The sequence below is a fragment of the Copadichromis virginalis genome, linkage group LG7 (assembly GCF_057382275.1).
Source record: "Copadichromis virginalis isolate Kocher_CV1m ecotype Utaka linkage group LG7, C_Virginalis_male_GT1.1, whole genome shotgun sequence".
NCBI lineage: Eukaryota > Metazoa > Chordata > Actinopteri > Cichliformes > Cichlidae > Copadichromis > Copadichromis virginalis.
The window spans coordinates 43,356,948-43,370,841 of record NC_140624.1 but is presented as its reverse complement, the minus strand read 5'-3'; the positions used below and the strand labels follow the sequence as shown (position 1 = coordinate 43,370,841).

General features: G+C 41.5%; 1 protein-coding gene across 1 annotated transcript in view; it reads right to left on the bottom strand.

Moving 5' to 3' along the window:
• mmp17a (matrix metallopeptidase 17a) overlaps positions 1 to 13,894 on the bottom strand; it is a 115,451-nt gene that overhangs the window by 43,088 nt on the left and 58,469 nt on the right. The window lies entirely within an intron of this gene.

Below are 13,894 nucleotides of genomic sequence, written 5' to 3'. Positions count from 1 at the left end.
CTTCCTTTTTCTCTCAGTGCGTCACACTCAGGTATCCATTTCAGCTCAAACCCTCAATTTCCGTGAACTGATGGCTGGTCTGACAAATCTGTTTTTTAACGGTTTTAATGGTTAGATCACTACTCATCAGAAAGGAGCAACAAGGAGCTATAGCAAGACAAGGTAAAACATAAAAACAGGATTTTTAAGACCCATTTGACTGATATTTGGTGATGTAAAAATCTGATATTCAGATGTATATTTTTAGACATGTAATATATAAAATGGTTTGCCTGACTCTGCTCGGATCAGCTGGCTGTCATATTTGTGCCATTCCAAAAACTTGTCCCTGTGATGGACAAACCATGCAACATTAATACTCATAATAATGTTGAAGGGTGTTTCCGCTGATTCTACAATCTCTTATTTCCACCAGTATTTCCACTCGGAAAGGAAGGTTTTGACTTGACTTGGTTTTTAGAGTTTTCTATAGTTATATATGGGAAATTGGCTGAAATTGTCCCCTCATTAGACTGCAATTCACTGATTGGTCAGGGAATGACGTTAGCCAATAGGTCTTGAGAGCAACTCCTTCACAGGAATCAAACCTGCCATTTTTGAAACCTGGGCCCTGTTTCAGGAAGCCGGTTTAGAAAACTCAGAGTGAAAAACGATACGCAGGGTTGAGTAATCCCGAACTGTCCAACTCGGAATATTCGGTTTCAGAAAGGCTGATAACAATTAGTTCAGTCAACGCGGAGTTGCTTTAACCCCAAGTGAAGCGCGCGGACGAGGATACATAAAGCCCTGATAAGCGGAGCACAGATTAAGCGAGTCACCATGGAGACGGAGGGAAAGAAGGCGTGATCAATGTATTTTACAGCGCTTGAGGCCGAAATTCTGATGGCAGCATATGCCGATAACACGCAAATTCCGCGGAAAAAAGTAACACAGCCACAGCTGCGAAAGACAGGGAGCATGCATGGCAAAACATAGCCGACAGAGTCAATGCGTGAGTGTTAATATAAACATTGATCTAGGGATTTCCACCCATTTAACACGTTATTTTATCATATGTTATTTGATTTGTTATTTTATACATTTTATTTTGTGATGTGATGTGAGCGCAGGTGCAACCCAACAGGCCCCAAACGTTCCTGGCAGCAAGTAAAAATTAAATATAAAAATATAGTCCAAACAGGTAAGGTGTAATTGTATTATGAGCCATAGTGCTTGGTCTGTTTGTCCGATGTAAATCAATTGCAGTTAGAGGCTACATTAATTTTCTTTCTGTAAGCACTTATTGAAATTATCTGAGCACATTACAAGTACATATTTGCTTACTCTGTATGCTCAAATGTGGCCCGTTATAGCCAACAGAAAAAAAGCGGAGGCCCGAAAAACAGGTGGGGGTCCTCCACCACCACCACTCACAGAGGCTGAGCAGTTGGCCCTCAGCCAAAACAGTGGGCGCCCTGTGGCCGAAGGCATCTCTGCGGGGACATCCTCTGAGTCAATAACCCCGCAAGACACAAGTGCCTACATAGGGGGTAAATCCAAAATAATACATGATGTGCATACATCCTTTCTTCACAGTCACCTTTGCAGTGCGACTCATTCATTTGATAAACTCTTTACCATAATGAATTATTTTGTAGTGAAGTTATTTTCCTACTGATTTTGCCTTCCCTCAGCCTTGGTTGTCTTTGAGAGCATAATGACAATGAAGTGTAAGGTGATTGGTATGTTTGTTAATTGCCATTTGGTCCCTTGTAAGTTATAAGTGACCTGTATAAACCTCATATTCTATCAGTTGATGGTGATGGTGTACTGCATCTGGTGCAGCCTCCTGTTGAGCCAGACCAACATGCAGTTGTGAGTAATACTCCACAGATTATATGAGTGTACAGTAGAACAGCAATGTTGTTTATTTCTTTACTACAGGAAAATAATGAAGAAACATTGACAGCTGTTACAGAGGAGGAAGCAACAGAGACACTTTATGAGGTGTACATCTTTTAATACTTTGTGTACAGGAAATACAGGCGACCAATAAAGCCAGTTGAACAAAAAATCTGTTTATTCTTCTTTCAACATGTTGAGGTGATGGGTCAAAAGAAATGATTGTGACATATGGTGTCTCTGACTGCACTTCCATCTTGTATGTCCGTGGGAGGGTCAGGATGTTCATGGTTTGGATCACTGCTGTTTGGTTCAGAAGGACAGTGTTCTCCTCTAATTGTGGCAATGTTGTGAAGAATCACACATGCCACAATAATGTCACATGCCCTTTCTGGGGTGACCCTGAGTCTTTGCAGGCACTGGAACCGGGCCTTAAGCATTCCGATAGTCATTTCAATTCTGGCTCTTGTCCTGCAATTAGCCAGATTATATCGCTGCTGTGGGCCCGGTTCAGGGTCAGGGTAAGGGGTAAGCAAATAGGGTAAACATGGATACCCCCTATCACCAAGCAAGTAGCCAGTGAACTCTCCTAAGACAGAAGGATACACTTCAGTTCAAATGTCCCTGAAGCAATTGGTCTTTATATATTTTAAAGTATTCTCAACTCACCATGTCCAAATTTTGTGCTCAGTGTACATTCACGGAATATTTGTGAGTCATGGACAGAGCCTGGCCACTTGGCTTCCACATTTGTGATAATGTTGGCAGCATCACATATGATCTTCACAGTGCAGAGAACACAAATTAGCATCCATTACTATGATAAAATAATTTGTTAGTTTGAAATGCTACAGGGAACTATGTACCTGTACATTAATGCTGTGGAAAGACTTCCTGTTCACATAGTCTCCTTCATTTACTACAGGAGCAATGACTGGAATGTGAGTGCCATCTATACACGCCTGGGAACCGTGAAAATAAATGTAAAATTTAAGTAGTAGTCCAAGTATCACCACATCATAAATTAAGTTTTGGTCATCCTGATACCTGCAATTTTGTGGCATCCCTCTTTGATAAATCTTGTGGGTCTGTGACCGGGGAACACCACAAACGAGTACAGGAGACGTTTCAGTGCAACTGTAACATTCCTGACTGCCCGACAGACGGTAGCCTTGGAAACGTGCTCAGCGTCACCAATATTATACAGAAAGCTCCCGTTTGCAAGAAACCGAAGTGCAATACAAATAATATGTACAGAACTGAGAGCATGTCCGCGATGTGTCACATGCGTAATATATGGCCTGAGGATGTTATTCAAATAACTTATAGATTGTGCTGAGAAACGGTAACGTTCGCACAGAAAATCATCAGGAAATGATAAAATGTCCAAACGCGCTCTAATCACTCTCTCCCGGCGGAGAGCTCTGCGGAGAATTTGGGCTTCACGATCTACTGGCTCTTCAAGGAAGGGACACGCCATGTCCGACACTTCCTACTGTCAGGTTTCCGACAAAGGGGCGGAGACAGTCAGGGTTAGTTGTAGTAAACCTGCTAGGGGGCAGGTTAGCTTCACGGCGTGTGTCGTCATAGTGACTCACTCAGGCTTCAGCTGAACTCGCTTTGTGAAACCGAAAACCCAGAGTTTTCGTTAACTCAGGGTATACTTACTCAGTTTTTCCACTAAACCGGCTTCCTGAAACAGGGCCCTGGCATTGAGGCAACGCTGTGGTCCAATGATGAGATGTAGACGTTTACCATTGGTTTAGCAGCAGGTATACCATCGCCATTATTGTGTTGTGTTTCTGTCAATGTTATATGACGACCCCACCCACATTGAGGCGGGGTCGTCAAGGGCTTGGGTTTCATAAAAGCCTTTTTTTCTATATTAGAGGAAACAAGCTGTTCATGTGTTTGCTTACAATATCTGAATGCTTCCCATATTTAGACCCTACCCTTATGTGGACATTATAATTTAAGGTTACGTATAAATGCTACCTTATATTTTTATGTCCTGGCAAATGTCGGGCAGACAGCCCTCTTTTCATTACCAATAAAACTGAAGCAACTGTGTTCGATTTTGTTGCTTTTAATACCCGTGTTCACGGCAGGTGGCTGCAACTGGATATAAAAGGATATTGGAGGGCAGATCTGCTATTGAGACATAATGTTCACTTTTGCTGTGGTACAAAGGTTAGAAAGATGAGAGGCAAAAATAAACATAAAAAAAGAGCTGATTCAGAATACTGAATGGCATATGAGCTTTGGCTTGATACAGTTGACACATAATATGTGTGTCACCTGGGTGAAAGGAATTGAGATTCTGGGGCAGGTATTGCTGAGCAGGAGGTTCTAGATAAGCACTTTAAAGTTCAAAAGCAACCTGGCCCACCTTTCAGTGACAGAAGAAAATGTCAGCGTACTCAATGTTCTGGCAGGAAAATAATGATATAAGACTGTATTGTTGTTACGTTTCAGTCAGTGTGAGTCTCGCCAGCTAGAGCACAAGGTCAGGTATATAATAACACCTCTGCAGCTACTATAGATTCAGGAACTTGCTCGAGGTCCACCTTACTAATACTTAATCCTAGTAAATCTAGTAAAAGAATGACTTCACTGCATCACCCTACAGCTGCTACGTAGAGGCACTCACTGTAAATGTTTTGTGTGAGAAAAAAAACATGGCGGCAGAAGTACTTGGCCTTGTATGCATTAGTGGACCTTTTGGCTATACTTTCGCTGAAACAGCATCAATCAAAAGTGTTAACTTTGCAGTTAAAGGCCAAGGCAATATGTGCCGCACATTTCACACTTAAGCAGTTCAGTGTGCATTAAGTAATCACAGAAATGCATTAGAGCGTTTATGGACCCACTGAAGAGGAAAATGAGCAGAAATCAAATCAAATAAAACAACACCAGGAAAAAAAAATGACAATTTGGGTGAGCATAATTAGATTTTTTATAATGTTTACAAAAGACTCCTGAAATGCAGTTTCTGCCTTTCAGTTCATATATGGAATGTATTTGGAAGTATTACACATTACACATTGTGGCAGCCAAAAACTCACTAATGCTAATGTGAAGGTACGTAGGCAAATAAATGACACTAAAAGCCACATTTGATTACACTAGAACACACTAGAAGAGAGAAACCTTGCTGGGAAAGAAAATGTTATATATGATGAAAGGAATGAGACCAGCCACATGAGTTTATTCGCTCTAAATCTGTGATTGACTGTAGCACGAGGGGCTCATGCAGATGGAGGAGACTCTGCAGTTCTTTAATCGTGCATTATTAAAAAATGCAAATATAAAGAAGCAACGGCACAAAACAATGTCTGCATCCCCATATTCTTGGTCTCAAATGAGAAACACACACGCACAAAAAGCATAAAACACATTCTGCCAAGCCTGCTGCCATTTTATTGGGCTCTTTGTCTCAACAATCCGGTTTTTGTAGTCTCACAGTTTCTCCACTGCGGGTGGCATGAAAGTTTAGATTTCAGAAATTTCTTGTCTCTGTTGTATGAGAAGAAGAAAGAACAAGTTGAGGAACAAGTAAAGAACTGGTTTTAAGGTTGTTTGATTTATTTAAGGGCAACACGAGAGATGGAGATAGTACAAATGTACTTGAAACACACAGAAAGATAACTGCCCGTGTACTGCTGTATTGCATTTCCAGCAACAGTAACAGAAACATGCATTTTCAATTTGTGTCCATCTCAGTTCTAACCTTTAAGATCATTTAATATAACAAACCCTCCAATCCCTCAACTATTACCAATTCAGGAAGTTTTTAACCCTACATCAGACTAGCATGAGCATAAAAGTAAGTAATACTACTAATAATACTGTGAATGGATTTTAGCTTTGGTGCCTCACAGAGAAAACATGATTACAGCCATTTCCATGACTCTGCAGCTTTGCAAGCAAACTCAGCTACATGCTTACACCACGTCGACAGAGCCAAGGGCTGGGGGCACCCTATGCCCCCCTTCTGAACATGCCCCTGGACTCTGTTTCATTCATATGAATTTTTAAAGGCTTGGTAACCTAAATGTTCCCTAATTGTGCATTTAGACTATATATCTATAATAGGCTTTAGCTGCAATTTATAAACCCTTTGTTAATTAAAAAAAAATCTACTGCCAACTACCTATGGAAATAATTTTTTGTCCAACATTCCTGCCCACAAACATCCATTGCCAGTCTCGAATAGCAAGTAGAAACCAGTGTGACCTGTACTTAACAACAAAGGCGAATAAGTGTGTGGAGGTTTTGAATGAAGAGGATGAAATTCTGAAAATGAAAGAGGAAGAAAAAACCCAAACTTGAATATCCTGGTATTATTTGGCAGGGAACCTGTTTATTACAAAGTTGTACTTCATTTTTTGTGTGTGTGTTTGAGCACAGAGCAATATCATTGTCCTATCCTGTCAAGAACCCCCAAATCCATCATCCATCTCACTGTCAGGGCTGCTTACCAACTGTTCACAAAGGTTACTCTGAATGCATGTTTCCACATACAGTGGGGCAAAAAAGTATTTAGTCAGCCACCGATTGTGCAAGTTCCCCCACCTAAAATGATGACAGAGGTCAGTAATTTGCACCAGAGGTACACTTCAACTGTGAGAGACAGAATGTGAAAAAAAAAATCCATGAATTCACATGGTAGGATTTGTAAAGAATTTATTCGTAAATCAGGGTGGAAAATAAGTATTTGGTCAAAAACAAAAATACAACTCAATACTTTGTAACATAACCTTTGTTGGCAATAACAGAGGTCAAACGTTTACTATAGGTCTTTACCAGGTTTGCACACACAGCAGCTGGTATTTTGGCCCATTCCTCCATGCAGATCTTCTCGAGAGCAGTGATGTTTTGTGGCTGTCGCCGAGCAACACGGACTTTCAACTCCCGCCACAGATTTTCTATGGGGTTGAGGTCTGGAGACTGGCTAGGCCACTCCAGGACTTTCAAATGCTTCTTACGGAGCCACTCCTTTGTTGCCCGGGCGGTGTGTTTTGGATCATTGTCATGTTGGAAGACCCAGCCTCGTTTCATCTTCAAAGTTCTCACTGATGGAAGGAGGTTTTGGCTCAAAATCTCACGATACATGGCCCCATTCATTCTGTCCTTAACACGGATCAGTCGTCCTGTCCCCTTGGCAGAAAAACAGCCCCATAGCATGATGTTTCCACCCCCATGCTTCACAGTAGGTATGGTGTTCTTGGGATGCAACTCAGTATTCTTCTTCCTCCAAACACGACAAGTTGAGTTTATACCAAAAAGTTCTACTTTGGTTTCATCTGACCACATGACATTCTCCCAATCCTCTGCTGTATCATCCATGTGCTCTCTGGCAAACTTCAGACGGGCCTGGACATGCACTGGCTTCAGCAGCGGAACACGTCTGGCACTGCGGGATTTGATTCCCTGCCGTTGTAGTGTGTTACTGATGGTGACCTTTGTTACTTTGGTCCCAGCTCTCTGCAGGTCATTCACCAGGTCCCCCCGTGTGGTTCTGGGATCTTTGCTCACCGTTCTCATGATCATTTTGACCCCACGGGATGAGATCTTGCGTGGAGCCCCAGATCGAGGGAGATTATCCGTGGTCTTGTATGTCTTCCATTTTCTGATGATTGCTCCCACAGTTGATTTTTTCACACCAAGCTGCTTGCCTATTGTAGATTCACTCTTCCCAGTCTGGTGCAGGTCTACAATACTTTTTCTGGTGTCCTTCGAAAGCTCTTTGGTCTTGGCCATGGCGGAGTTTGGAGTCTGACTGTTTGAGGCTGTGGACAGGTGTCTTTTATACAGATGATGAGTTCAAACAGGTGCCATTCATACAGGTAACAAGTGGGGGACAGAAAAGCTTCTTACAGAAGATGTTACAGGTCTGTGAGAGCCAGAGATTTTCCTTGTTTGAGGTGACCAAATACTTATTTTCCACCCTAATTTACGAATAAATTCTTTACAAATCCTACCACGTGGATTCATGGATTTTTTTTTCACATTCTGTCTCTCACAGTTGAAGTGTACCTCTGGTGCAAATTACTGACCTCTGTCATCATTTTAGGTGGGGGAACTTGCACAATCGGTGGCTGACTAAATACTTTTTTGCCCCACTGTATAAGACCAGAACTGTGTGAAGGTCAAATAAAGTTTGAACTTAACAAAGCAAAAACACTTAATAGAAAAGCACAGTAGGAAAAAATGAAGACAAGACTGGAAAAAGAAATGTAAATGGTAAAGTGGAGAAAGATAGCAACACAAAGGAGACCACTGATGAAAAGGACGTCTTAAGTCTTAAGATCTGCTAATGCTCTAGGGAACTTTCTGTTGTACAGCCTTGTAAACATCAAACCAAACCACTGACTATGATTTCACACACCACAAGAGAGACAGGGAGTGTGTAAATGCGAGTCATGCATGAGTCATGCATGAGCCGCATGAATAAAATCGACCAAAAGCAAAGGCACTAAAACAGAGATGTGCACACACACACATAAAGGGCATCCTGTGTTACCTATTAGTCTTATTCTATCTGACCGTCCTAAAAATGGATGTTCTTTCAGAACGAGGTAGGAGAGCAGGTCAGGTAAGCACTGCATCTCCCGATGTGTGTTTTAATACCAACTGCATGTGTGAGTTGCATCCAAAAAAGAAAGAGCTTTTAAAGTTTTTAGCCAGATTGGTTTTATGAGTTCCTGTGACCATTTGACTGCTTTTTCCACCATTAAAACATGTTTCCTATTCAACAATGAGAAGTCAAATTGAACACAATAGCTTTTGCTTATAAAAATGAACAAAGTGGGAACTTTAAAAGCCAACAGTGGCAACGAATTGGCATTAAAAAGGCACATTTACAGTTATATGGTTTTACAGTTATAATATACCAGATTTTAGATAAAAATGGCCAAAGGAGGAGCTTATTATGGAGACATATAGCCACTTTTTGTGGAATTTGTAGCTGCTTCCTAATGAGACCCTTTGATCTCCCAGTTGTTTTAATCTAGAAACGAAGCAGTACAGAGGAACTTCTGCAACAACGCAGAAGAGATAAAAGAATAAATACATAACTGCACACAGACTCAATCTTTTAAACCAGGGGTGCTCACACTTTTTCCGCATGTGAGCTACTTATAAAATGACCAAGTCAAAATGATCTACCCACTACAAAAATCCAAAACATATACTTATTTATAAATATATTGAGGATTCTTTATATCTACAATGTATATACATGCATAACCGCAATATCCAATATTTCACAACACAATTAACAATGTAAATTTTTTGTCATTACCTGAGTTTACTCTGATGACTTGCACTGAATTGAATCAGCCAGGGATGCATAGTCCGGACAGTAGCTGCTGACGGCCAGCCTCAAACACACTTCCAAATGTTCATCAGTCATGGTGGAACGGTATTTGGACTTAATGATGTTCATGTGGGAAAATGAAGACTCACATAAATAAGTGGAGCTGAATAATGCAGTCAAAGAGGCAGCACATTTCCTCATGTTGGGGTACTTTACTTCTGTGAGTAAGTTCCAGAACTGTCCATGATCTCTGGACTTCAGCTCAATGTCGGCTTGTAGTGTCAAAATCTCATCTTCCACTCCAGAAGAGTTCAGGTGAAATAGTTTTGCAATTTTTGATGCGAGTGAATCGACATCAGCATGTTCCCGAAAAGGATAGCACATGAAGGTAGCGACTGGCTCGAGCAAAGAAAAGTCTTGAAAGCGTTTGTCAAACTCTGACAGACAATTGTCAATCTGCTCTGTGTAGCGTGCACTGTCAAGTTGCAAACAGGCCATCCCTTGCATCTCCAGCTCTGACGCCAGGTTTTGAAAGTTAATCAAATCATGGCGCTGCAGCTTTAAAGAGAGATGTTGCATCTTTCGTTTGAAAGCATTAACTGAGCTGATCATGTTGATCACTGTTTTGTCTTTTCCTTGCAGCTGTAGATTAAGGTCATTCAACATGTTTGTCAGATCGGTTAAAAATGCCAAGTCTAACAGCCACTGACCGTCATTAAGTTGCATGTATTCTGCTTGTCCAGCTACACGGAAAAACTCCTTAATCTCCGGACAGAGCTCTCAAAATCTTTGCAGGAATTTCCCTCGACTAAGCCACCTCACGTCAGTGTGTAGCAACAACTCAGAGTGGTCGCAGTCAGCCTTCTCCAGATGTGCACGAAATAACCGTCTTTGAAGAGATCTGGCGCGAATAGAACAGGCGATCTTCGTTGCAACATTCATGATCTCCTTCATGTTGAGCATTTTAGCGCATAACGCTTGTTGGTGGATTATGCAATGGTAATTTAGGAAGTCCGGGAAAGCATCGTCCTGCCTGCACTTGGCAATAAATCCATTCACGCGGCCAACCATTGCGGGTGCTCCATCTGTGGTAATAGACACCAATTTGTACACTGGGAGCTGGGTTTTCTCGATAAAGTTTTTGAACGACTGAAATATGTCCTCTCCTCGCGTCTGTTCTTTCATGGGCAGGACTGTTAATAGCTCTTCTTTTGCAGTGATATCAGTAAACACCATACGAATGAAAATGCACACCTGGGCTGTGTCACTCACGTCCGTAGATTCGTCCAACTGCAGTGAGAAACACTGGCAATCTCCGATGTCCTTCCAAAGTTGCTGGGTTAAATCCTCCGCCATGGCTTCACAGCGCCGTGTAACTGTACTTCTTGACAGCTGGAGAGCTTTGATCGAAGATGTTATTTCTGCCTTATTTTTAAAGTCTCGGAACAATGAGTCAGCTGCTTCAACGAATGCCTCTTTTACCATCTCTCCATCTTGAAAAGACTTCTTGTTTTTAACGATGATGTGACTCACCCGGAACGATGCTTCGGTGGCGGCTTTTGCTTTTGAAGTTTGTTGTGTGAAAAATGACTGCTGTCCGGACAACTGGGATTTTAGTTCCTTCACCTTTTTCTTTCTTAGCTCGCTTTTCGGCAGGAATGTAGTGTCGTATTTTCCGTGAACAGTTCGAAAATGGCGCTCCACATTTCCCTTCTTTGGCATTGCGATGGCAGCCTGGCAGATGAGGCAAACGCACTTCGAAAATGACATTGTGAAAAAAAGTCCTCCTCCCATTCCGTATGAAAGTGATACGTTTTTGTCTTCTTACTTGGTCCAGCTCCCTCACTCATTTTTAACTTTTTCTTAGGTTTAAGAGAAAAAACCGAGAGCTAAAAATTGGAGTTAACGCGCTGGCTAGCTTGTCAGTTTTACTACACTTCGCGCCGCTGTTTGCGCATGCGCAGCGACCTAAGCGTCAGAAAAAATCCGATGTCATCTGACTGGCTTCCCTGTATCAATCAAGGGACGGGATGGATGATAGGCTGGCATCTATTTTTTTTTAATGCCATGCGATCTACCAATACTACCTTTGCGATCGACTGGTCGATCGCGATCGACGTATTGAGCACCCCTGTTTTAAACACATCATCCAGCAAACACAAAAAATATCTTTTTTTTCTTGTATCATCGTCAGTCTTTTTCATAATACAATCTACCAATTCCTCTTGCACAGTAGGTCTTCCCAATTTTCCCATTTACATGAACATGCTATGTTTTGTTATTTGTGTGCCAGATCAGGAAGCCAGTGAAGTCATACAGAATGCAAACTGTTAGTAAGAGCTACAGCAATATTTTTTATTATGCTTTTACCAAATCAGTTGTATAAATTCCTGTGACCCTTTCATTGCTTTTTCCATTGCTTTAAATCAGGTTTCTAATTCAACAGTGTGAACTGAAGCTGAACACAACTGCTTCTGCTTACAAAACTGAGCAGACAGGCCCTTTAAAAGGCAACAATGGTAAGGAATTGGCACAAAAAGGATTTAAGTTTTATGGTTTCAATAAATTACTGCATCTATTTCCCATGTTTTGTGCAAAATGTAAAGAAAAGAGGGGTGACTCATGCACACATGTTCATATAATTAAATCCCTGTTACGTATTAATTCATTACTGGTTTGTTGGTTTGATTATACACACTGAGTGAGTCACTTTTCTATGGTACAGTGATCTCGCCTTCTGCCTGTTAGTATGTTTTTGTGTCTTTTATATTGTTGGAGGACTGTGCCATAGTACTCAAATATGCTAAGAGCTTCAGGACAGTCTATGCTTCTGGTTGCACCTTAGCCCTCAGTCTATTTAACGTTCACCTCCTTCCCTCATGCTTTCTCCCCGTTTCCCCTTCTAACACCGACTCAGCGTCGCCCCTGCATATCTTGACATGAGGTCAGCCAGTGAACATGATTTAAATCAGTTTCCTACAAAACAGAGGCGCATGGGATAGAAGAGCAACAGAGTGGGAAAAAAAGGGCACACTGATGAGAACACAGCAGCAAGTTAGCGAGAGCAGTTAACAGACAGTAACATGAAGCTGATCTTGTCAGCTTGTCCTTATCGCTCCCAGGTCAAGATGAGCAAAATAAAGATTAGATGTTGGACCAAAGCAGCATGGGTGTGGGAGACAGATGAGGTAGAGGTGAATGTAATGTTGCACGGTTTAAAGAAAACAAATGGCAGGAAATACTTCGTGTGCTCAGGGGAAGCATACATTCACGGTGATATTCACAATATGTGGAAATCGCTGCGTTTAGATTACTTTATGTTAAGAGCACTCAAGGGCTGTTACTTAAAAAAAATGTGATTTACTTGCAGGAAAGGGCAGTGCACATTGAGTAACTTGGAAAATCCTTCTGGACTCGTTGTGCAATTTGTTTCGAATGTGTGGCTTCCTGACATATAGCCATTTTTGTGGGATTTGTATCTGCCTCCTAATGAGAGTCTTTGATCCCCCAGAGTTGTTTTAATCTAGAAATGAAGCAGTACGGAGGAACTTCTGCAACAACACAGTAGAGATGAAAGAATAAATGCACAACAGCACAGACTCAACCTATTAAACAGAAAAGCTTGCAAACAGAAACAGATAGGTAAGTGCATCACCTTGTGTCATCGTCAATCCTTTTCATAATGCGATTTACCAATTCCGCCTGCACAGTAGACCTTCCCAATTTTCCCATTTACACAAAATGAAAACACTATGTTTTGTTATTTATGTGCCAGATCAAGAAGCCAGCGATGATACACAGAGTTCAAACTGATTAGTGAGAGCAGCAAATTAAGGGAAAAAACTAACTTCTGTTAAACCCCCCCGCCCCCCCAATGTGTTCACTGATAATGATAGTGATTATGTAACATAATTATATGTCTCATCTATAAACAAACGGTTCACTGTTTCACTATGACGGTGCACTTTTAATCATGCTTTTCACAGCTCTCCTAGCAGACTGCGGGGCCCGAGTCTGTAGGTTTAGTACAGTACATTACACTTCGGTGAGCGTGCAGGAGGCATGCTGTGAAAATGGCAAAAGCCCTAATAGGGAACGTCAGGGCCATCCTGCATGGAGTTTCTCATTTATCCCACTCCGGGATGTGGCTGACTGCATTTTTAATATTATTGCTGTTGTACTTTGGGATAATGCTTCTTCCAATCTTCCATGAAAACAAGGCACACATGATAAAAATAAAACCAGCCTTGATTTATCAAACTGTGGAGGAACTGTGATTTTGAGATGCTTCTTCTTTTTTTTTTTTTGAATGTGACCAGCTGTCACAAATACAATTTTTATCTGTAGTAATCAACAGTGAACATTCAAGGATTTTATAACTGCAAAGTTGTCTGACAAAATCACCACGCACAGAAGTTAAAGCTGAGGGCTGTGCTGTTATTTCAGCTGTAACTGCATCAGTGGGAGATACAGTGTTAGACAGTGGAACAAGAACACAGAGACAGAGAGAGAGGCAGGTGTGCCCGGGGGGTTGGAGAGCAAGATTTTAGTTCACTCAATCAAGTAACAACAGAGCTGCGTTCATTCAGTGGGGTGAACTGAAGGGTGATGATCAATGTGGGATAGGTAGGCAGGCAGCCAAGCTGAGACTGTATATTTTTCCACAATTAACAAATATTCGCATCCCCAAAA